Source organism: Oncorhynchus gorbuscha, linkage group LG05, assembly GCF_021184085.1.
Source record: "Oncorhynchus gorbuscha isolate QuinsamMale2020 ecotype Even-year linkage group LG05, OgorEven_v1.0, whole genome shotgun sequence".
Classification (NCBI taxonomy): domain Eukaryota; kingdom Metazoa; phylum Chordata; class Actinopteri; order Salmoniformes; family Salmonidae; genus Oncorhynchus; species Oncorhynchus gorbuscha.
This window is the reverse complement of record NC_060177.1, coordinates 8,427,918-8,451,273: the sequence shown is the minus strand read 5'-3', so window position 1 is coordinate 8,451,273 and position 23,356 is coordinate 8,427,918. Positions and strand designations below refer to the sequence as shown.

The following is a 23,356-nucleotide window of genomic DNA, read 5'->3' as shown; positions in this document are numbered from 1 at the left end:
CAAACAACTTACTTGAAGCAATACAATGATGTTCAAGTACACCCAACACTGACCTTTCTTTGAGTTCATTTTTTGTCTCATTTTAAATTAATACTGTAACATTGCATACTGTAAGATGGTCATACTGTAGACTTGTGGATGGGGGAGTGGTGGGGTGCAACTGTAGAAAACTGTGCTCGATCCACACTCCATGTGGCGCTTGCTGATGATGTCATTCTGGAGCGGATAGACCATTTATCTGTAGCAGGATGCAAGATATTGATGGAATCCATTCAGTCAGTATTAGTCCATTCCACAGGAGGCTGGTGATGGGAGGACGGCTCATAAGAACTTTCCTTACTCCATGCAAACCTAACCTGGGTAACTAATTGTTAACCACAAACTAGCATCATCATACTGACACCCAGGCTAACACAAACTAGCATCATCATACTGGCACCCAGGCTAACACAAACTAGTATTATCATTCTGGCACCCAGGCTAACACAAACTAGCATCATCATACTGGCACCCAGGCTAACACAAACTAGCATCATCACACTGGCACCCAGGCTAACACAAACTAGTATCATCATACTGACACCCAGGCTAACACAAACGAGCATCATCATACTGGCACCCAGGCTAACACAAACTAGTATCATCATACTGACACCCAGGCTAACACAAACGAGCATCATCATACTGGCACCCAGGCTAACACAAACTAGTATCATCATACTGACACCCAGGCTAACACAAACTAGTATCATACTGGACACTCACCTGTTGTCACTCCTATCAGTGGCTGTCCTTAACGTGTAATGTGTAGTAGGACCAGGGCTCGGGGACGTACAGGTGACCGGGGTATTTCTTACGCAGCACCGGGTCGCTCCACAGCCAGGCCACCCACACGGCCACCAGGAACATGGTGACAGAGAAGCTGGCGAACAGAAAGAGGCCATTGGCGTCTGGGACAGAGCCCTTATGCCGCTGGTGGATCACCGTGGCTACCATAGCTAGGAAGGTGAGGAGGAAGAGTTGGAAGATCTGACCCTCTGTGACCAAGTACCTGAGAGGGTGTGAGAGGGACAGAAGTGAGAGCTGCAGTCAAGATACTTTCACTTTCTAGAAGGAAATACTTAGAGTTGAGCCATGCTTCACACAGTGAAATGTCCCCTACTTCAGGTACTTTCAGTACGACATAAATCAGAGTACATCTATCCCATAATGGAGTACATTTATCAATTAGAATTCAGCAAACCTCTATGACAGTGATAATCAACTAGATTCAGCCGCAGGCCAATTTCTTTCTTGAGCAGATGGTCAGAGGACCGGAACATAATTACAAATCATTTGTAGACTGCAAATTGATTGCAAGAAGCCCAAACAGATATTTCAAAAACTTGCTTAGATTTGTATACAATCACACATATCTTGCTACAAATTTCCCAAATTAAAATCACTTGGAGGTGAATTGCTGGTGTTTTTACAGTCTTATATGTCTAATAAAAATAAAATGTTTTTAAAAAGTTTTACAAATCTTTGCTCAGAAAACATTTCTCAAGTCAAAAGAAGGAAGTAATGAGGGGGCTGACCAATAGTAGAGGGCACTGGGTCCGAGTATCAGCCAACCCAACACAAACTAGCATCATCATAATAGAAGGAAGTAATGAGGGGACTGACCAATAGTAGAGGGCACTGGGTCCGAGGAGCAGCCAACCAGACACAAACTAGCATCATCATAATAGAAGGAAGTAATGAGGGGACTGACCAATAGTAGAGGGCACTGGGTCCGAGGAGCAGCCAACCAGACACAAACTAGCATCACCATGATAGAAGGAAGTAATGAGGGGGCTGACCAATAGTAGAGGGCACTGCATCACCATGATAGAAGGAAGTAATGAGGGGACAGACCAAGGGCACCAACAGCCAACCCAACACAAACTAGCATCACCATGATAGAAGGAAGTAATGAGGGAACTGACAAATAGTAGAGGGCACTGGGTCGAGGAGCAGCCAACCAGACACAAACTAGCATCATCATAATAGAAGGAAGTAATGAGGGGACTGACCAATAGTAGAGGGCACTGGGTCCGAGTAGCAGCCAACCAGACAGGGGCATCGTCTTCTCCTCTTTGACGTGAGTAAAGCAGCCAGTGAAGTAGAGGAAGAGGATTATGAAGAAAGGAATATACCTGGAGGTAGAGAGAAGGAGAGAACTCAGTTGAAAACTAGTTCATGTCAACTTATTACAAACTCATTGCAAATACTGAACAGTGGTCACTTTAAAAATGTTTCCATACTGTTTACCCACTTCATATGTATATAGTGTATTCTAGTCAAGACTCATCCTATAGAACTGCTGCTGTACACACCTTTTCTAGCCACATACTGTCCATAATGTCATTGTTTATCCATGCCATTATATACATACATATTTATATTCCAGACTCTGATATTGCTTGTTCTAATATTTCTTAATAACTTTGACATTTTTATTATTTTATTATTATTTTTATTAGTTATGACTGTAAGCAGAAGAGAATATTCCATTAAAAGCGATGACCACATACCACATCAAATGTCCCAGTTGTTCATCATAAAAATAAAGAAGCTCAAACGAATCAATCTAAAATAAATCAAATAAGAAACATGTTCAAACAATATCAACAGCATTTTTGTTGTTGGTTGATATGAAACAGCATACATTTCAGCTCTATCAGGCACCATGCGTTCATTCATCCTGGTTAACCCAGAACTAGAATCTTCCGGAATTTGGTCATATTGTATCGGAAGGAGTTGGGTGAAAAGCAGAAGACGTTTCCATCCCGTATGGACTAACAAAGTATATCTTCTCTAATAAAAAGGTGTAGCCTACCAGTGTAGCAGGTTTGAGGTCTTTGATGATGGGGTTCTCTCTGACAGACAGGTGGAGCTGGTAGCCAGCCACTCAGCAGCAGACGATGGTTGATGGAGTCGCCCACCAGGTGGATGCTGGCGCCCATCACTAAGGTGATGATGCTCAGGTACACAGCGGAGCGAGGCAGGGCCCTGGGACTCCTCTCAATCAGCTGCTCAGAGGGACGAGAGCACACACACATTAACAGGCATGTAAACACACACACACACACACACACACACACACACACACACACACACACACACACACACACACACACAACACACACACACACTAACAGGCATGTAAACACACACTAACAGACATGTAAACACACACACACTAACAGGCATGTAAACACACACGGACAGACATATAAACACACACACACACAGTAGCAGGCATGTAAACACACACGCACACACACACACAGTAACAGACATGTAAACACACACACACACACATTAACAGACATGTAAACACACACACATTAACAGACATGTAAACACACACACATTAACAGACATGTAAACACACACACATTAACAGACACGTAAACACACACACACACACGTAAACACACACACACACGTAAACACACACACACACGTAAACACACACACACACGTAAACACACACACACACGTAAACACACACACACACACGTAAACACACACACACACACACACACACTAACAGGCATGTTAACACACACACACATTAACACACACACACACACACATTAACAGGCAAGTAAACACACACAGTCAGTGTGCATGCACACACATGCACTTAGTATAGCATGTGAGCATCACAAATTAATCGGATTAATTTATTCCATATTGAAAAGCGATTATTTTGGACACATTTCATTGTCACTGTAGCTTATAGGGCAACTGCAATTGTGAACAAACGGTATCAACCAGCCTTGCAGTTTGTGTTTGGTGGTTCCAGACAGTCACCCACCTTGAGCAGTAGGAATGGCGTGATGACATTGTAGGCCATGTGAAAGTAGTCTCCGGCACTGGGCTTGTTCAGGGGGAACCAGTCCAGAGGGAGAATGATCTGAATTAAATCATGGATACAACACAGGGTTGCATTCATAGCATAGACTTCAATGCTGCTATAACAAAGGCTATTTGTTTGTTACACTTTGATATTTACTCAAATATATTATTGTAGCAGGGTAGTTCCACGCCAGAACAGCCCGGAAATATTTTAGGTATCACAGATTTTTATGGCAATTCTCACTTAGACACTTAATTGGAAGGAAGTATGATATAGACATGCTTTTTACATTTGCGTCACAATGTTTTTTTCTTTGAAAGTCATGTTGAAAGTGCCTCCTGTAAGAACCTATGATCCATGAACAGTAGGTGATCCAGACATCTCAGTGCCATTGACACCTCTAGCACTGAGATGCAGAGCCTTAGACCGCTGCGCCACTCGGGAGACCAATTGCCAGAACAACCTGAGATACCCACATTTTTCATGCTGTCGTGGTATGGAATCTCTCAGCAGGTTGTCCATACCATTACAAATGGGCCCTCCAGTCCTTGAGTGCCTGATTGGTGGCACAGTTTTGCCCTAGACCCAGCTAACACACCTGACTCCAATAATCAACTAATCATGATCTTCAGTTTAGAATGAGATTTGATTAATCAGCTGTGTTTGCTCGGGATGGAGAAAAGAGTGACACCAATCAGGCCCTGGAGGACTGGAGTTGCCCAGGCCTGCCTTATAGTGTGCCTTAAAATATGGAATATGCCTTGAATATTCATTTATTCAACATAAAACATTAATACTTCAATGTACCTTTTTTGATGTAGCATATTTTTAGACATTGTTTGGAACAATATACTCTTAAAACAGGTTATAGTTCTAGAGTGGCTCTCTGGTACTTTAGAAGATATGACCCATTTATAAAAGACATAGGTCTTCAATAAATCATAGCCCTCATTGAGGATTGCACATTCAGCAAATCACCAGCAGAGGGAGTTCCATTTGAATCAATTTTCCCATTCACTATGTTGGTCGTGGTAATAAAATGAATCTTAACTTCAAAATTAGCAGACAACCAACTCTGGAAATGTGATGTACTTATAGAGTATATTATTACAACCAATGTCTTTCAATGAGGAAAATCAAAAAGGATACTTATGAGTTTTATGTTGAATAAATTAATGTGACAAATTGAATTTCAGAACTTAAACATTCTCCGTATTAGTGATAGGGGCTATAAAAAATATCACAATATTATTGTGGGCAATATATCAATACTTTGATTACAAGTATAGATTTTTAAAAATGTAAAAATCTAATTCACCAAAACTCATCCTATAGCTTGTTCTCCATCTTTTTAAATAGTGAGCCAACATGTTTTCAGCACTTATTTCCATGACTGATAAAAACTCATTTTCCCATGTTCTCTCATCTCTCCACAGCAGACATAGTGTATCAAATAGCAGAATCGTGAGAATCGTAATACATATCGTATCGGCACCTAAGCATGGTGATGATAACGTATTGTGAGGTCCCTGGTAATTCCTACTCCACACACTACATGTTTTATTTAACCTTTATTTAACTAAGCAACTCAGTTAAGAACTAAATCTTATTTACAATGACGGCCTACCCCTGCCAAACCCTCCCCTAACCCGGACGACACTGGGCCAATTGTGCGCCGCCCTATGGGACTCCCAATCACGGCCGATTGTGATACAGCCTGGAATCAAACCAGGGTCTCTAATGACACCTCTAGCACTGAGATGCAGAGCCTTAGACCACTGCGCCACTCGGGAGACCAATTGCCAGAACAACCTGAGATACTCAACATGTTTTCAAGCTGTCCTGGTATGGAATCTCTCAGCAGGTTGTCCATACCATTACAATGGGCCTTCCAAAGTCCAGTATCCAGTTTTGTACTGTGAGATAGAACCACAGGTCAAAGTGGAACTGTGGCCTCTTCATTGATGACCCTTTTGGCTTGGACTCTGGTTGGCTTTAGAGAAAGACACATTATGAAGTATGAATTCCAACTCCAAAACAACATTATACAGAATGACAATGTATGAAGAAGACATTAGCCAATATGTAGAAACACAACAGTGCTGTGGTAGGCCTACACCTATATAAATACACATGAATAACATTGTCATTATCTTTCTGTTCATGTAGCCTACTGTATTATTCATCACTATTATTGTGTTGTTGGCCTTGATCTACCTCCGAGGTTAACGCCAGTGGACGAGGTCATGTAAATAAATAAGATGCATGTTATTCAGTGGGCTGTTTGCCAGTCTATACACAGTCCAATGCATTCCTTGTACAGGCCCCATGTGTTCCTAACTCTCTGCAAATAATGGGCAATATAAAAGCCAATATACACTGTATTGTATAGCTGTGCTTGACAACCTTCACAGCAGCCATCATTTGAAAGCATTACAGGCTGACAACTTCCCTGTCCTTGGTCACATGACACTGACCATGAGCACATTCCAAGGCAAGAAGAACTTCAGCCAGCAAGCACAGGCAATAACTAACCTAGTTTAGAATATAAGGGGCCGTTTTGAGTGGCAGACTGATATGCCTTTACAGTATATTTCTACTGACACTGTCTGACAGTAGCCTAGCGGACTAAACTCCACGGCGAAGGAGGGTTTCTGATAGACTTCAACAGAGTGGACCCGAGACCAGGCTTTGTGGAATCTAGCTCTGACTAGATTAATTCGCCTTAGGTCAATACTAACATTAATTTAAATTATGAAACGCTCACCTTGTACACATGTTTAAAAGCACCCGAAGCTTTTGGGACAAATAAAAACACTCGTGGGCCAAGTCGCCAGTTGGAGAACCCTGTCTTACAGCAATGAACAAACAGGCGGTGGTTGTATTTGAATGAACTATTATTGAAACGGTAACGTGATAACAATAGCTTAACAGTCCGCTAACAGTAGCCTAGTCTTTATAGTTTACGTTTCGTTGATAGACAAATGCCTGAGACACTTCGGCTTATCAGGGAGACTATTCGACATGCACGGTGCCTTCCAACCACTGGCCCGCTAGATGGGCACATTAAATACTTGCCGATGATATAAACACGTTAATCACAAGTAAACTGTTCAAACCTGGGGTTTGTTGACGACCGAGGTGCATTGCCTTGACGTTTCCGTGCCGCAGCTTGCATTCTCTTCCCGATGTCCTCCAATCCTGCAACGAAAATACGCCACTTATTTTTTTTCTTTGCTGTGGTTTTTTGGCGGTTGGCATCCAACCTTATGGTGCATTACCGCCACCTACTGTACTGGAGTGTGGCCCAAAGACAGATACTATTGTACATCTTACCTGCCATGTCCCGTTTTCCTTTAAAAATAAGATAACAAAATATTTGGGACTGTATCTAATGACGTTCGACTCAATATCCTCTTTAAACTCATTTCCTGTATCCCCTTCTCCCTCAAACTGGATGTCAGTCTCTCTCATTCCCTCTGATACTACCCACACTGTGTCAGTACATGCCCCACGGTCTCTATTTCCTGGCAATATTCACACTCTCCTGTTGGCTGCTTTCCTATCCCATTTAGAGTCTTATTCAACCAGCTGTGTTCCAGCCTTCGTCTTGTAAAAATAGCCTCGTCTGGGCCCGGATGTGCAGTGCTGTGGGCCCCCTATGTAATTTGAATACTGCCCCACCATGCCAAAGCACTGTTGACGCGGGTCCATCACGTTTACAATTTGACAAGAAGATCTTTCTTTAATTTAAGCTATATGATAAATGATCCCACTGATGGTTTCACCAACAAAATGTTTTTTTTGGCCACTACAAAAGCATGATATTTTAGTGTATTGATGACAATAAATCAAATTAATTAGCTAAGTAAATCATAATATTCAATAGTTTCAATACCGTGTTAAGATAATGAAATGCATTCTGGGATTCATTGTGCAAATACTCTCCAAAGCGTTGTTGTTTCTGTCATTGTTTTAAGCAATAGTTGAGCTAGCTATCAAAAATAAAGAGAGAAAGTCGGGAATAGAAAATTACGGATTAAAAAATAATCAGCAATGCAATCAACAGAAAAGTGGAGCCCAAAAGAGGAAGGCCAAAAATGAGAACGCAAAGGAGATATCAAAATTAGTTCAATTAGATTCCTTTTTCAAATGCAGTTCAAGTTCAGCCATTGCTAGCAGAAAGCAATGTAGTGGGACCAGAAAAGGATGTAGGTTTGTCATCACCAGCAACAGATTTCAGCAGGTCAAGTGAGCCAAGGCCAAGCTGTTCCATCGTGCCAGAAGAAGCAACTTTGACAGAGGAGGATACAGGTTGTCAGGTATCGGCCCGGGCGAGGAGGAAGAGGAGCAGGGCGAGGCTAGAATCGTGGCGGTTGAGGAAACAGATGGAAGTGGGACAGACGGCCTTTTAAAATTTCTGGTGACAGTTGTTGGAGCGCATAGTTAATGTAACTCTCACACTTGCATCATGTAATTTGGCGTTCAGATGGCACGGTGAAAAGCTAGGGCAGGCCAACAGTTGGAATTCTCTCAGTATAATTGAACTGCTGTCATTTTACGACCCAGTTCTGAAATACATTTTATAACGCGCTGCAGGATCCGTTAACTATCTCAGTCATTATCCAAAATGAGCTGATTTATATCTGAGTCTAGCGAGTGAAGTGTGACATTCAGGGAGAGATGCAGGAAGCCCATTTTTGTTTCTATTATTAGGGACACCGGATGTATCCAAAGTAGACCAGAAGTCAAGTTTATCGCTATGTGAGCGTGATAAGGGATGCAAATAATGTCACCACAGATCTGACCATCACAGAGTCGTTTCGGGGATTTCTGGAGACTGCTGACACATCAGCAGCTGAGCTTCAACATAAAATCCTGGGCAGCAAAGAGGATAATGGGATGGATATTTCAAAATGTTGTGGGCAGGGGTATGATGGAGCGGCTAACATGAACGGGGTCTAGTCGGGTGTGCAGGCCAGAATATCTGAAAAAGAGAAGCTTGCTTTTTATGTGCATTGCACAGCTTCCAATCTTAACCTGGCTCTCAGTGCCAGAGATTAAACAGTTTTATGATACTGCTCTACACCTTGTAGCATAAAGAGATGGTCAATATTGAGTGGTATGTTTGATTTGGCATCAGCAAAAGAAAATGTAACTCCGAAAGGACTGTGTCCCCCCCGCTGGTCATCTAGATATGAGTCCCTTGCCACCCAGAGATACAGATATGTGGACGTAATGAAGGCCCTCACCAACATTGTGCTTTTAAGTGACAAGAAGGATGAGAGGGATGATGCAGCACTGAAAAAGAAAACAGAAAAATGTAGTTTAATTTTTTTTGTCGTTCTGCAGACTAAGGTTTTAGCAAATGTGAACGTTGTCTCCAAAATGCTACAGGCCAAAGACGCAGACCTGCACAGAGCAGTCAGCCTACTCAAGGACATTATAGAGGTCCGGATTCCCACAGGATTTTGAGAAGGCCAAAGTCACTGCAAAGACCCTTGTCGACAAATGGGGAGCTCAGAACGCATTTGAGACACTCGGAGAAGGAAGGTGAGGCGTCATTTTGATGAGCTATGTAAGGATGAGCGACTGTCTGATGGTGAGAGTAGTTTTAGAGTCAACTTCTTTAAAGGAAATGTTGACATCGTTATCCACCAGCTGTCAAACAGATTTAAAAGTCTGTTTGACTCCATCCGTCCCACAATATTAACACACAGCCTTACCAACAAAATGATTTTAATTTGAAGGGAAATATGGGTGGTGGTAGGGGCCCGTAATTGTTTTTGGCACCTGGGCCCGTCATCATTAAGCTACGCTACTGTTCCACATCATATAAAGGCCTTCTCCACATCAACAGAGACAGCCACAACAGTCTTCTTGTTCACCTGAGCCTTCCTGACCTCTGCTTCAAAGCCGAGCACTGGGTCCATAGTTCCCCTTCCGGAACCCACTCTGATGTGGCGATACTAACCCCATGCTCTCCAGGAAGTACGTTAGCCCCTCTGCAATCATACATTCCATAATCTATTGGTCGATAGCTTGATGGCTTCTTTGGGTCCTTCCCAGGTGTACCTGTGGATGTATTTTAAGGTCTACCTTCAAACTCAGTGACTCTTTGCTTGACATCATGGGAAAATCAAAAGAAATCAGCCAAGACCTCAGAAAGACATTGTAGACCTCCACAAGTCTGGTTCATCCTTGGGAGCAATTTCCAAACGCATGAAGGTACCACGTTCATCTGTACAAACAATAGTACGCAAATATAAACACCATAGGACCATGCATACACATCATGGACTAACTGAAATTGTCCACCCACAGAGACAGTGTGGTGAAGAAGGCACAGCAGCGCCTCTTCAACCTCAGGAGGCTGAAGAGATTCAGCTTGTCATCAAAAACACATACAAACTTTTACAGATGCACATCGAGAGCATCCTGTCGGGCTGCATCACCGCCTGGTATGGCAACTGCTCTGCCCATAACCGTAAGGCTCTCTAGAGGGTAATGAGGTCTGCACAACGGATCACCGGGGGCAAACTGCCTGCCCCCCAGGACACCTACAGCACCCGATGTCATAGGAAGGCCAAAAAGATCATCAAGGACAACAACCACCCGAGCTACTGCCTGTTCACCCCACTATCATCCAGGAGGCGAGGTCAGTACAGGGCATCAAAGCAGGGACAGAGAGACTGAAAAACAGCTTCTATCTCAAGGCCATCAGACTGTTAAACAGCCATCACTAACATTGAGTGGCTGCTGCCAAAATACTGACTCAACTCTAGCCACTTTAATAATGGAAAAATTGATGTAATAAATGTATCTCTAGCCACTTTAAACAATGCCACTTTATATAATGTTTACATACCCTACATTACTCATCTCATATGTATATACTGTACTCTATACCATCTACTGCATCTTGTTTACATACCCTACATTACTCATCTCATATGTATATACTGTACTCTATACCATCTACTGCATCTTGTTTACATACCCTATACATTACTCATCTTGTTTACATATCCTACATTACTCATCTCATATGTATATACTGTACTCTATACCATCTACTGCATCTTGTTTACATATCCTACATTACTCATCTCATATGTATATACTGTACTCTATACCATCTACTGCATCTTGTTTACACACCCTACATTACTCATCTCATATGTATATACTGTACTCTATACCATCTACTGCATCTTGTTTACATACCCTACATTACTCATCTCATATGTATATACTGTACTCTATACCATCTACTGCATCTTGTTTACATACCCTACATTACTCATCTCATATGTATATACTGTACTCTATACCATCTACTGCATCTTGTTTACATATCCTACATTACTCATCTCATATGTATATACTGTACTCTATACCATCTACTGCATCTTGTTTACACACCCTACATTACTCATCTCATATGTATATACTGTACTCTATACCATCTACTGCATCTTGTTTACATACCCTACATTACTCATCTCATATGTATATACTGTACTCTATACCATCTACTGCATCTTGTTTACATACCCTACATTACTCATCTCATATGTATATACTGTACTCTATACCATCTACTGCATCTTACCTATGCCGTTCGGCCATCATTCATATATTTTTATGTACATATTCTTATTGATTCCTTTACACTTGTGTGTATAAGGTAGTAGTTGTGAAATTGTTAGGTTAGATTACTTGTTAGATATTACTGCATGGTCGGAACTAGAAGCACAAGCATTTCGCTACACTCGCATTAACATCTGCTAACCATGTGTATGTGACAAATAAAATTTTATTTGATTTGCAGCTGTCATACCGCTCAGGAAGGAGACGCATTCTGTCTCCTAGAGATGAACATACTTTGGTGCGAAAAGGGCAAATCAATCCCAGAGCAACAGCAGAGGACCTTGTGAAGATGCTGGAGGAAACATACAAAAGTATCTATGTCCACAGTAAAACGAGTCCTATATTGACATAACCTGAAAGGCCGCTCAACAAGAAAGACTCCACTGCTTCCAAACCACCATAAAAAAGCCAGACCACGGTTTGCAACTGCACATGGGAACAAAGATCGTACTTTTGGAAAAATGTCCTCTGATCTGATGAAACAAAAATAGAACTGTTTGGCCATAATGACCATTGTTATGTTTGGAGGAAAAAGGGGGAGGCTTGCAAGCCGAAGAACACCATCCCAACCGTGAAGCACGGGAGTGGCAGCATCATGTTGTAGGGGTGCTTTACTGCAGGAGGGACTGGTGCACTTCACAAAATAGATGGCATCCTGAGGATGGAAAATTATGTGGATATATTGAAGCAACATAATAATAATAATAATATATGCCATTTAGCAGACGCTTTTATCCAAAGCGACTTACAGTCATGTGTGCATACATTCTACGTATGGGTGGTCCCGGGGATCGAACCCACTACATCTCAAGACATCAGTCAGGAAGTTAAAGCTTGGTCGCAAATGAGTCTTCCTGTCACCCCCTGACCTGAGAGAGCCTTTTTATGTCTCTATTTTGGTTTGGTCAGGGTGTGATTTGGTGGGCATTCTATGTTTTGTTTTCTATGTTTCTTTATTTCTGTGTTTTGGCCGGGTATGTTTCTCAATCAGGGACAGCTGTCTATCGTTGTCTCTGATTGGGAATCATAGTTAGGTAGCCCTTTTCCCCTCCTTTCAGTGTGGGTAGTTATCTTTGTTAGTGGCACTTAGCCCTGTAAGTGGCACAGTTGTTGCATTGTTTTGTTGGTGACATTTTAAATGAAAGGAAAATGTACGCTCACCACCCTGCACTTTGGTCCTCTTCTTTCAACGGCCGTGACACTTCCAAATGGACAATGACCCCAAGCAGACTTCCAAAGTTGTGGCAAAATGGCTTAAAGACAACAAAGTCAAGGTATTGGAGTGGCCATCACAAAGCCCTGACCTTAATCCTATAGAAAATGTGTGAGCAGAACTGAAAAAGCGTGTGCGAGCATTGAGGCCAACACACCAGCTCTGTCAGGAGGAATAGGCCAAAATTTGCCCAATTTATTGTGGGAAGCTTGTGGAAGGCTACCCAAAACATTTTACCCAAGTTAAACAATGCTACCAAATAATAATTGAGTGTATGTAAACTTCTGACCCACTGGGAATGTGATGAAATAAATAAAACCGTAAATAAATCATTCTCTACTATTATTCTGACATTTCACATTCATAATTAAAATAGAATGGCGATCCTAACTGACCTAAAACAGGGAATTATTTTACTAGGATTAAATGTTAGGAATTGTGAAAAACTGAGTTTTTAAATGTATTTGGCTAAGGTGAATGTAAACTTCTGACTTCAACTGTATATATATTCCCTTTCCTTCAGTCATTTGAAACCTCAAATCCCCTTTTCAGGCTCTAGGGCCTGAGAGAGTGGGACTGCACGAGTCAGTAATATGTAGCTCTTCAGATGTTAAATCTTTCAAATCCAGGATTAGCTCAGCTGCAGACACAATGTCAATCTTTCTGAACTTTTTTTAAATTTGCGCAGTGCCGTTTACCACTATTGTTATAAAAGCGACAAACTCTCTCACAACCCCATCTTTAAATCAAGCCACCCCTAGTTTGGGAAACAATGCCTTAGACGGTGGATATAATATAGGTGAGGTGATATACTGTGTGTTTGTAATACATATCCCTTTGTTGTGTATAGAAATTATAAAGTGATCAATATATTTTGTGTACAAATAATGTTTAAAAAGGAAGAAAGCAACATTGAAGCGATGTAACATTCAGTGGATTGATTCTTCATATACAGCTTGACTTCCAACTGCTTCAGTCTCTTCCTGCTCCTCAGTAGCGTTGGTAAGTAAGCGAACAAAAGCAAGGACTACGTGTTTAGTACTGTGTACTTGTCCTATAGTCAATGTAATACTACCAGAGGTACCACTAACTCTGTCTGTCCCTCATTGCAGTATATATGGAGCTCTTGTTTAGCTACCAGTTTATTCATCCGTGCTGACAATGTGAAGAACAGTTCATTGCCCCTTCAGCATTGTATCTTGTCAGGACTTCACCTCTATCCAACACCAAGAAGCCATAGTGGTTCACTTCAGTTGTTCACCTCTTCTCCCAAGCCCACCCCCACCACAGTGTCCAGTTTAATCATAGTAATATAATACAAATATATGCCATTTAGCAGACGCTCTTATCCAAAGTGACTTACATTCATGCTTGTATACATTTTACGTGTGGGTGGCCCTGTGAATCAAATCCACAATCCTGGCATTACAGGCACCATGCTCCACCAACTGAACCCTCCAGTTCCTACATCCCATATACATTGTCATTAGCATGTGGCTAATGGCTAGTGCTAGTGGTACTGGCAGCCCTTGGCTATTGGATGTGACTGTGTCTTCTCAGTGTGTTCTCCCCGGGTGGCTGACCAGAGCAGAGGCAGACTAAAGAGGAAGATGATGCCAAGGCTGAGGGTGACGCTCAGCAGTGCCGCCCCCAGTGTGTTGGTGAAGGTGATGGGCAGAGAGTACGTCAGGAGCCACGGGCGTCGCGTCACCATGTCCTGCTCAATGGCATCCATCTGGAAATGAGTGCCGATTATGCCGAACACGTGGAACAGTTGGTGGCTGTGACCTGCAGAGGGTGCAAAAGGACTGTGGTTAAATACCTACAGTAGTAGTGGTACAGGAGAGGTACGAAGCAGAACTCAACGAGGAGAACTGTAACTGGCCAGCAACAGAGGAACTGGCCTCCACAGCATAAAGGGGAAACAGGAAGGCACAGTGAGACCCAGAGGCAGTGATATAAAGACTACTATGTTGTTTTAATGCTACATATGTCATACCACTAATGTCAAGCCAGTGTTGATCAGTATCCACTGTATTACAACAAGTCTTGTGCAATACAGTGACAAATCATTCTGAAATGAATCAAACAAGCAGCCTTTCCAGATAGACCATACACTTTGACCTATGTAGTCGAAGCTGCCGGGGGCCAGGCGCTCTGGTAGGTGTGTGGCGAAGAGTAATGTGGTCAAGAAGGCCAGGGCGATGTGGGTGTGGTGGAAGGGGTTGGTGTTGTTGTCAGTGCAGCCCTCACCCACACAGAGGAAGAGCTGTCAAAACACCGTAGAATGTATTAGCCTCGAGTCACATGAAAGGCTTCTATAGGCTCTTGTCACACTTGGCTGTTGAACCAGAATAGAATTGTATGTACAGGATTTAAGAACTGTTCAGAAGCAGAGTTCAAGTATACTTCAATGCACACCTGCATTCCAGTGAACGGGCACACAGCGATAATTATACCATTGACAACCGAGAGAGCAGTGTAACGGCTTTCTTCGTTTGTTGAAAGAGAGTCGGACCGAAATGCAGCGTGGTGGTTACTCATGTCTTTAATGAAAAAAAACGGAACGATACATGAAATAACTAATAAATACAAAAACAACAAACGAAACGTGAAACCTATTACAGCCTATCTGGTGAACACTACACAGAGACAGGAACAATCACCCACGAAATACAAAGTGAAACCCAGGCTACCTAAATACGGTTCCCCATCAGAGACAACGAGAATCACCTGACTCTGATTGAGAACCGCCTCAGGCAGCCAAGCCTATACTAGACACACCCCTAATCAACCACAATCCCAATGCCTACAAAAACCCCAATACGACAATACAATAAACCCATGTCACACCCTGGCCTGTTCAAATAATTAAAGAAAACACAAAATACTAAGACCAAGGCATGACAAGCAGAGCCTGTTAAGACTCATTGTACCTCAGGCACAATAATCAACATCTCAGACAACACTAGCTTCAGCTCATTTCAAATCAAATCAAATGTTATTTGTCACACGCGCCAAATAAATATTACCTTACAGCGAAATGCTTACTTACAATCCCTTAATTAACCAACAATGCAGTTTTAAGAAAATACCCCCAAAAAGTCAGAGATAAGAATAATAAATAATTAAAGAGCAGCAGTAAATAACAATAGTAGGACTATATACAGGGGTACCGGAAGAGAGTCAATGTCAATGTGCGGGGGCACAAGTGTTGAAGTATTTGAGGTAATTTGCACATGTAGGTAGGGTGGCTGCAGTCTTTGACAATTTAGGGCCTTCCTCTGACACCACCTGGTATAGAGGTCCTGGATGGCAGGAAGCTTGCCCCTGGTGATGTGCTGGGCTGTATGCACTACCCTCTGTAGTGCCTTGCGGTCGAAGGCCGAGCAGTTGCCATACCAGGCAGTGATGCAACCTGTCAGGATGCTCTCGATGGTGCAGCAGTAAAACCTTTTGAGGATCTGAGGACCCATGCCAAATATTCTCAGTCTCCTGAGTGGGAATATGTATTGTTGTGCCCTCTTCGCAACTGTCTTGGTGTGCTTGGACCGTGTTAGTTTGTTGGTGATGTGGATGCTAAGGAACTTGAAGCTCTCAACCTGCTCCACTACAGCCCCATCGATGTGAATGGGGGCTGCTCGGTTCTCCTTTTCCTGTACTCCACAAACATCTTCTTTGTCTTGATCATGTTGCGGGAGAGGTGGTTGTCCTTGCACCAAACGGTCAGGTCTCTGACCTCCTCTCTCCTCTCTATAGTCTCATCGTTGTCGGTGATCAGGCCTACCACTGTTGTGTCATCAGCAAACTTAATGATGGTGTTGGAGTCATGACTGGCCGTGCAGTCATGAGTGAACAGGGCGTACAGGAGGAGCCTGTGCATCCATCCCTGAGGGGCCCCCATGTTGAGGAGCAGCATGGCGGATGTGTTTTTACCTACCCTTACCACCTGGTTGCGACCCATCAGGATATCCAGGCACCAGTTGCAGAGGGAGGTGTTTAGTCCCAGGGTCCTTAGCTTAGTGATGAGCTTTGAGGGAACTATGGTGTTGAACGCTGAGCAATAGTCAATGAATAGCATTGTCACATAGGTGTTCCTTTTGTCCATGTGTGGATTGCAAAAGAGATTGCATCATCTGTGGATCTGTTGGTACGGTATGCAAATTGGAGTAGGTCTAGGTTTTCTGGGATAATGGTGTTCATGTGAGCCATGACCAGAAAGGTTCATCCCTAGTCTCATGATCTGACTAAAAACTATAAAACATCACATGTATCAAACATTGACACAGTACACTTCAATATGACAAACACTGTTCTATACTTATCAACTTTTCCTCAGGCACGGTGAATTTGGTCAGGTCGCCCAGAAAGTTACATATTGCAGCTTTAAAGTCAGACTAATACCACTTCCCTGTGGATATTTTGTCTCAGATTACCTCCTACATAAGGCCAAAAATCATCAGACAACAGAACCACACTATCTACTGTGGACTTTACCTTTGTTTCATCTGTCTGTGAACACATTGGACAATAGTGCAATATTGCATGCAGAGTTTTAAGGGAGACATACAAAACGTGTCTGCTGAAACTTTTGAGGCCTACTTGGATATATCTGGGCACCTACTCTGCACTGGGGCATTATCTGAGCAGACACCTGCCTACTGCTGCTTTCATTGTTCCACTTGACATTGTGCCTTGGATGTTTTTGGACTACTGCCAAACTTGAACTGCACTTGGATTTATTATTTTTGACTCTCCGTGTCCTGGAGTAGTGCTTACCGCTCTTTCGGCTTTCAACCGACCTGTACTGGAAATGTAAGGGTGCGTGCTGGTGGCAGGGGAAGTCGGGCGCAGGAGATCGAACTTGGTATAAACGGAGCAGTTTAACCTCTTGCTCCTACCTGACACGCAGGCGTCCCATCTAGACATCTGGAAATGCAAATGCGCTACGCTAAATGCTATTAGTACTAGTTAAAACTCAAACATTCATTAAAACACACATGCAGGGTATTGAATTAAAGCTACACTCGTTGTGAATCCAGGCAAAAAGTCAGATTTTTAAAATGCTTTTCGGCGAAAGCATGAGAAGCTATTATCTGATAGCATGTAACACCCCAAAAGAAAAAAAAGGAGTACAGGGAGGAGGGCAAAGAGGAGGCAGAGACGGATATTGTCGTGGAGGAAGAGCATCAGCATAGCCAGGGAGTGAAGCAGTGACAGGACTATGATACAGCTCACTTCACTACCAGAGATTACCAGGGGACGTAAACAAAATAATTAGCATAGTCGGCGCTACACAAACCGCACAAATAAAATATAAAACATTCATTACCTTTGACCATCTTCTTTGTTGGCACTCCTAGATGTCCCATAATCACTATTGGGTATTTTTTTTCGATTAAATCGGTCCATATACAGCCTAGATATCGATCTATGAAGACTGTGTGATAAACAGAAAAAAATAGCGTCTTATAACGTAACGTCATTTTTTTTAAATTGAAAAAGTCGACGATAAACTTTCACAAAACACTTCGAAATACTTTTGTAATGCAACTTTAGGTATTAGTAAACGTTAATAAGCGATCAAATTGATCACGAGGCGATGTATATTCTATAGGGGTACGTCTGGAAATAATGTCCGGGTAAATCTCAACCAAAATATCCGGTCGGAGACCGAGAAGAAACTCTGCCTTGCGTCCGATTGACCAAGAAACAAATCGTAGGCAAATGACAAGCCTGTTGACATCGTGTGGAAGCTGTAGGTATTGCAACCTCGGCCGCATTTAATGTGGTCCGCCTTTATCAATCGGTTGAAGTGGCGCATGGATATATGTTTCCATTTTCAGTGATCAGATTTTCCTGCACTTTTCGATGAAACGCACATTCTGTTATAGTCACAGCCGTGATTTAACCAGTTTTATAAACGTCTGAGTGTTTTCTATCACACATACTAATCATATGCATATACTATATTCCTGGCACGAGTAGCAGGGCGCTGAAATGTTGCGCGATTTTTAACAGAATGTTCGAAAAAGTAGAGGGTCTACTTAAGAGGTTAATAAGAGCTCAAAAACTCAGACAACCAAAATATACAAATAAAACATGTGGGTACAAAACCCGTCGCACACCAGAATATATCTTACACAACGCTTACAAACAAAACAATCACCGACAAGGACAATGAACAGAGGGTTAAATACCCAACATGTAATGAATGGGTTTGAAACCAGGTTTGATACAAGACAAGACATAACCAAAGGAAAATGAAAAGAGGATCATCGATGGCTAGAAGGTCGGCGACTTCAACCGCCGAACGCCGCCCGAACAAGGAGAGGGACCAACATCGGCGGAAGTCATGACAGGAAACTACATCCCCTCCCAATTCACCTGCCCTCCCCATCCTACCGCGACCTCCACTCGAGGAGAAAGAACGGCCGGACCTCCCGGCTGTGTCACCAGCTGTCATCATCGGCAGCTCTATGGTGAGAAACATCTCGGTTCCCAGAGCAAACAAAACCCCTGTGCTATACAGGAGCACGTGTACATGACATTACAAGGCTGCTTCTGACAATTCTATGCTGGGAGCTGACGCTGTAATAGTCAATGTGGGGTCAAACGACATCAGGAGGGCTGGCTCGGAATTTCTGAAGATTCATTTTAAGAAACTGATTCTAGCATTGAAAGATTTCAAAAGCGTCCTGTCATTTCTGGTCCGGTACCATCGTTTGACCTGGGTGTGAAAGATTCAGCAGGCTACTGGCATTACACATCTGGCGAAAAGATTACTGTAGCTCTGTTGGAATCAGTTTTATAGATAACTTTGACACCTTCTGGAAACAGAAGATACTCTACAGGAATGACGGAGTTCATCCTAATCATCTTGGCTCCTGGACTCTGTCTACGCATTTCAAGGCTGCGTTAAGACAATGACTTCTCAATGACCCAAGACCAGCTCAATTAATCCCTACCATTGTGACAATGAGTTGTCACAATGCTGCGTCAAATGTACATTATCCCAGGGGCATTGGCAGACACAATACCTTGGATGATACAGTGGTAATCCAGGTAGAATCAGGATGGTAGGTAGAATGGGGAATTACCCAGGATAGCTGTTTAGGCCCCTTCCTTTTTTCAATCTTTACTAATGACATACCACTGGATTTGAGTAAAGCCTGGGGGATAGGTTTATGACAGTCATAACTACCTCTTACCCCCTTTTCCCTTCTCTAACCTACTGAGGTTAAATACATTTAAAAAACTTGGTTAACATAGAGATTCTGGGAACCTCAGTATGTGGGGGGAAATTAACTATATTCTGATAATCCGAACAATTGAACATATGCGGTGGTACTTAATGAATATGATGTCAGTTCGGTTGTCATTTGAGACATTCTCATCAATGATAAGATGACAAACTCTACAGTGGAAAGTCTATACATCAGAGTTATCAGATTCACATTAAATTGTTCAATTTAAATGTTTGAATATGAAATTATTTGTGTGATGAAATGTGATTTTAGCTTCTAAAATGTGGGTTTTCATAAGTTAGGGCTGCTCCCTCAGTGGCCCGCCCACGTGAAGAGACAGAGGTTGTAAACTATGACACACACCCCTTTTCTCCCTTCCCATATAAAGTCTTGACGACAACATAACTTCCTGTTCCAATGAGGTAGGATGACGATCCTATGTCAGAATGGTTCAGATAAAACTACAGAAGAAGCCAACATCAGCATGAGCTTTGGTTGCGAATGGTATGAACTTTTAACTCTTATTCACAACAGAAGTGATACCTCCTAGCCGTTGAGTTAGCGATCGCAGCTGCAAACGCAGGTTAGGTAGGAACAGACAGAGTATCCCATCTACCACACAACGACGTTACTACAATTTATTCAAGTGACCACCAGAGACATTCTTCAAAGGACAAAGGACTCGGTTTGGCAACACGGTCTTCCATCTACCACCAACCTACTGAAGCGCAGCTCAAAGAGCTAAAGATTTATTGCATTTTCCTTTTCCAAATGGGAGGTAATTTAGAATGCATAAGATACTGTATTTACGATAGCATAGCTTCTTCCCTTTGTTCCCCAGTTTCCCGCTCTTTCACTCATACCCTGCCCCTTTTCCTTTGTGTAACAAGCTGTCATATCTGTTCCGCCCACTAGAGACGTTTTCCTATGACGTAAAGAATTATCCAGGTATAATTCATTCTTTGTAAATGTAATTTTGTGTGATTAGTTAGGTATTTAGTAAATAAATAATTAAACCCAATTTTGTATTGCTGATTCAACTTGTTAGCCAGGATTCTTGCAGATAACCAATCATTTACAACTTTCAGATTATGAGACTGAAGTAAAATAAGGATTAATGTTTACTACTATTGATGTAAAATTTTACTAGGTCTTTAGAGTTTATTCGGAAGATAACAGCTCTATAAATATTATTTTGTGGTGCCTGACTCTCTAGTTAATTACATTTACATGATTTGCTCAATCAGGTGATATTATTTTATAGAATAGCATGTCATAGCAATTAATCCGGCATAGCCAAAGACACAACAACAGTGTTTGGAGGATATATTGGCAGTTTGCCGGCCCTCAACTTTGTCTCAGGCCTAATAACACCCGTGCAAATATATCCTCCGAGCACTTCTCGGGCATTATCACTTAATTAGAAACCCATGACCCGTTATTGAACTTGGGAATAAACTGTAGCTTGTTTCAGTGAAAGGTAAATGTTTGTACAGTATCTAGCAGGAACTCCTCTTGTTTAAATATTACACAGGACACTGTGGTTTTATATTCCCATCACAAATCACATGACCACCTCACGGCTTCAATTAAATTCCCTCACTTTCTCTCCTCACCTTTTGTACAATCATCACACAATCAAATCAAAGTGTATTAGTTGTATACACAGATTTGCAGAAACTATTGCTGGTGCAGTGAAATGCTTGCATTTCCCTAGCTCCGACAGTGCAGCTCTGAATTACAGTTCATATAAGGAAATCAGTCAATTTAAATGAGGCCCTAATCTACAGATTTCACATGAATGAGAATACAGATATGCATCTGTTGGTCACAGATGCCTTAAAGTTAGTGGCGTGGACCAGAAAACCAGTCCGTATCTGATGTGACCACCGTTTGCCTCATGCAGCGTGACACATCAACTTCTCATAGAGGTGATCAGGCTGTTGGTTGTGGCCTGGGGAATGTTGTTCCACTGATCTTCAATGGCTGTGCGAAGTTGCTGGATATTGGCGGTTTATACATTTTTTAATTATTACAATACATTCACAGATTTCACAACACACTGTGTGTCCTCAGGTCCCTACTCCACCACTACCACATATCTACAGTACTAAATTCATGTGTATATATAGTGCGTATGTGCCAATGTTGGAATTTCTTCACAGTCCCTGCTGTTCCATAAGGTGTTTGTGGATGGGGGGTTCTCTCTCTGCTGTCTCTGTTAGTCCTTTCGTTTTGTTGACGTAGAGAGAGGTTATTTTCCTGGCGCCACACTGCCAGGTCTCTCATCTCCTCCCTGTTAAGTTTTGTTGACGTAGGGGAGAGGTTATTTTCCTGGCGCCACACTGCCAGGTCTCTCATCTCCTCCCTGTTAAGTTTTGTTGACGTAGAGGGAGAGTTTATTTTCCTGGCGCCACACTGCCAGGTCTCTCATCTCCTCCCTGTTAAGTTTTGTTGACGTAGAGGGAGGTTATTTTCCTGGCGCCACTCTGCCAGATCTCTCATCTCCTCTCTGTTAAGTTTTGTTGGCGTAGAGGGAGAGTTTATTGTCATGGCGCCACTCCTTACTACCTTATTCATCTAAAACAACACTTGATAGTAATTTTCAAATTTAACTAGACAAGTCAGTTCAGAACAAATTCTTATTTACAATGACAGCCTAGGAACAGTGTGTTAACTGCCTTGTTCAGGGCAGAACAACAGATTTTTACATTGTCAGCTTGGGGATTCGATCTAGGTTACTTGTCCAATGCTCTAACCACTAGGCTACATGCCGCCCTATCCCATGTGTTTTTTGTTTGTTGTTAGCTAACTAGCACCCACATAATTGAAAAGGGAAATGCATATAGCCAAATCCAATGTTTTAGAGTTCTTCTATTATTTAAATCAGTTGACCTTATTAATTTACTACCTGCACTGCAATCTCAATATACCCACTGGGAACACACTGGTTGAATCAACTTTGGAACAGACGTTGAATTTACTTCTGTGCCCAGTGGGTAGTAGTCATTGCTCCATACTGTACTTTGTGCAGAAGTACAGTATGTCTTTTCCATATCTCTGGCATGGGTAGTTCTGTAGCTCAGTTGGTAGAGCATGGCGTTGTAATAGTGGGTTTCACATACGTAAATGTAGCACACATGACTGTAAAGTAGAAATGTTCATAAAAGCGTCTGCTAATGGCATATATTATATTATTATTATGTCTGAAACAGAATGGCATATATTATATTATAATATGTGACGAGGATTAAGACAGTGAGTAAGAGCCAGAGATCAATTAACCAAATATACATGTGAAGATTAATACTCAACAGCCTGACAGCCTTTTTCATCATAAGTCATCAGAGCACA

General features: G+C 42.2%; 1 pseudogene; it reads right to left on the bottom strand.

The window, feature by feature from the left end:
• Positions 1-134: 134 nt before the first annotated feature.
• Positions 135-7,598, bottom strand: LOC124034995 (annotated as a pseudogene).
• Between the last annotated feature and the right edge of the window lie 15,758 nt (positions 7,599-23,356).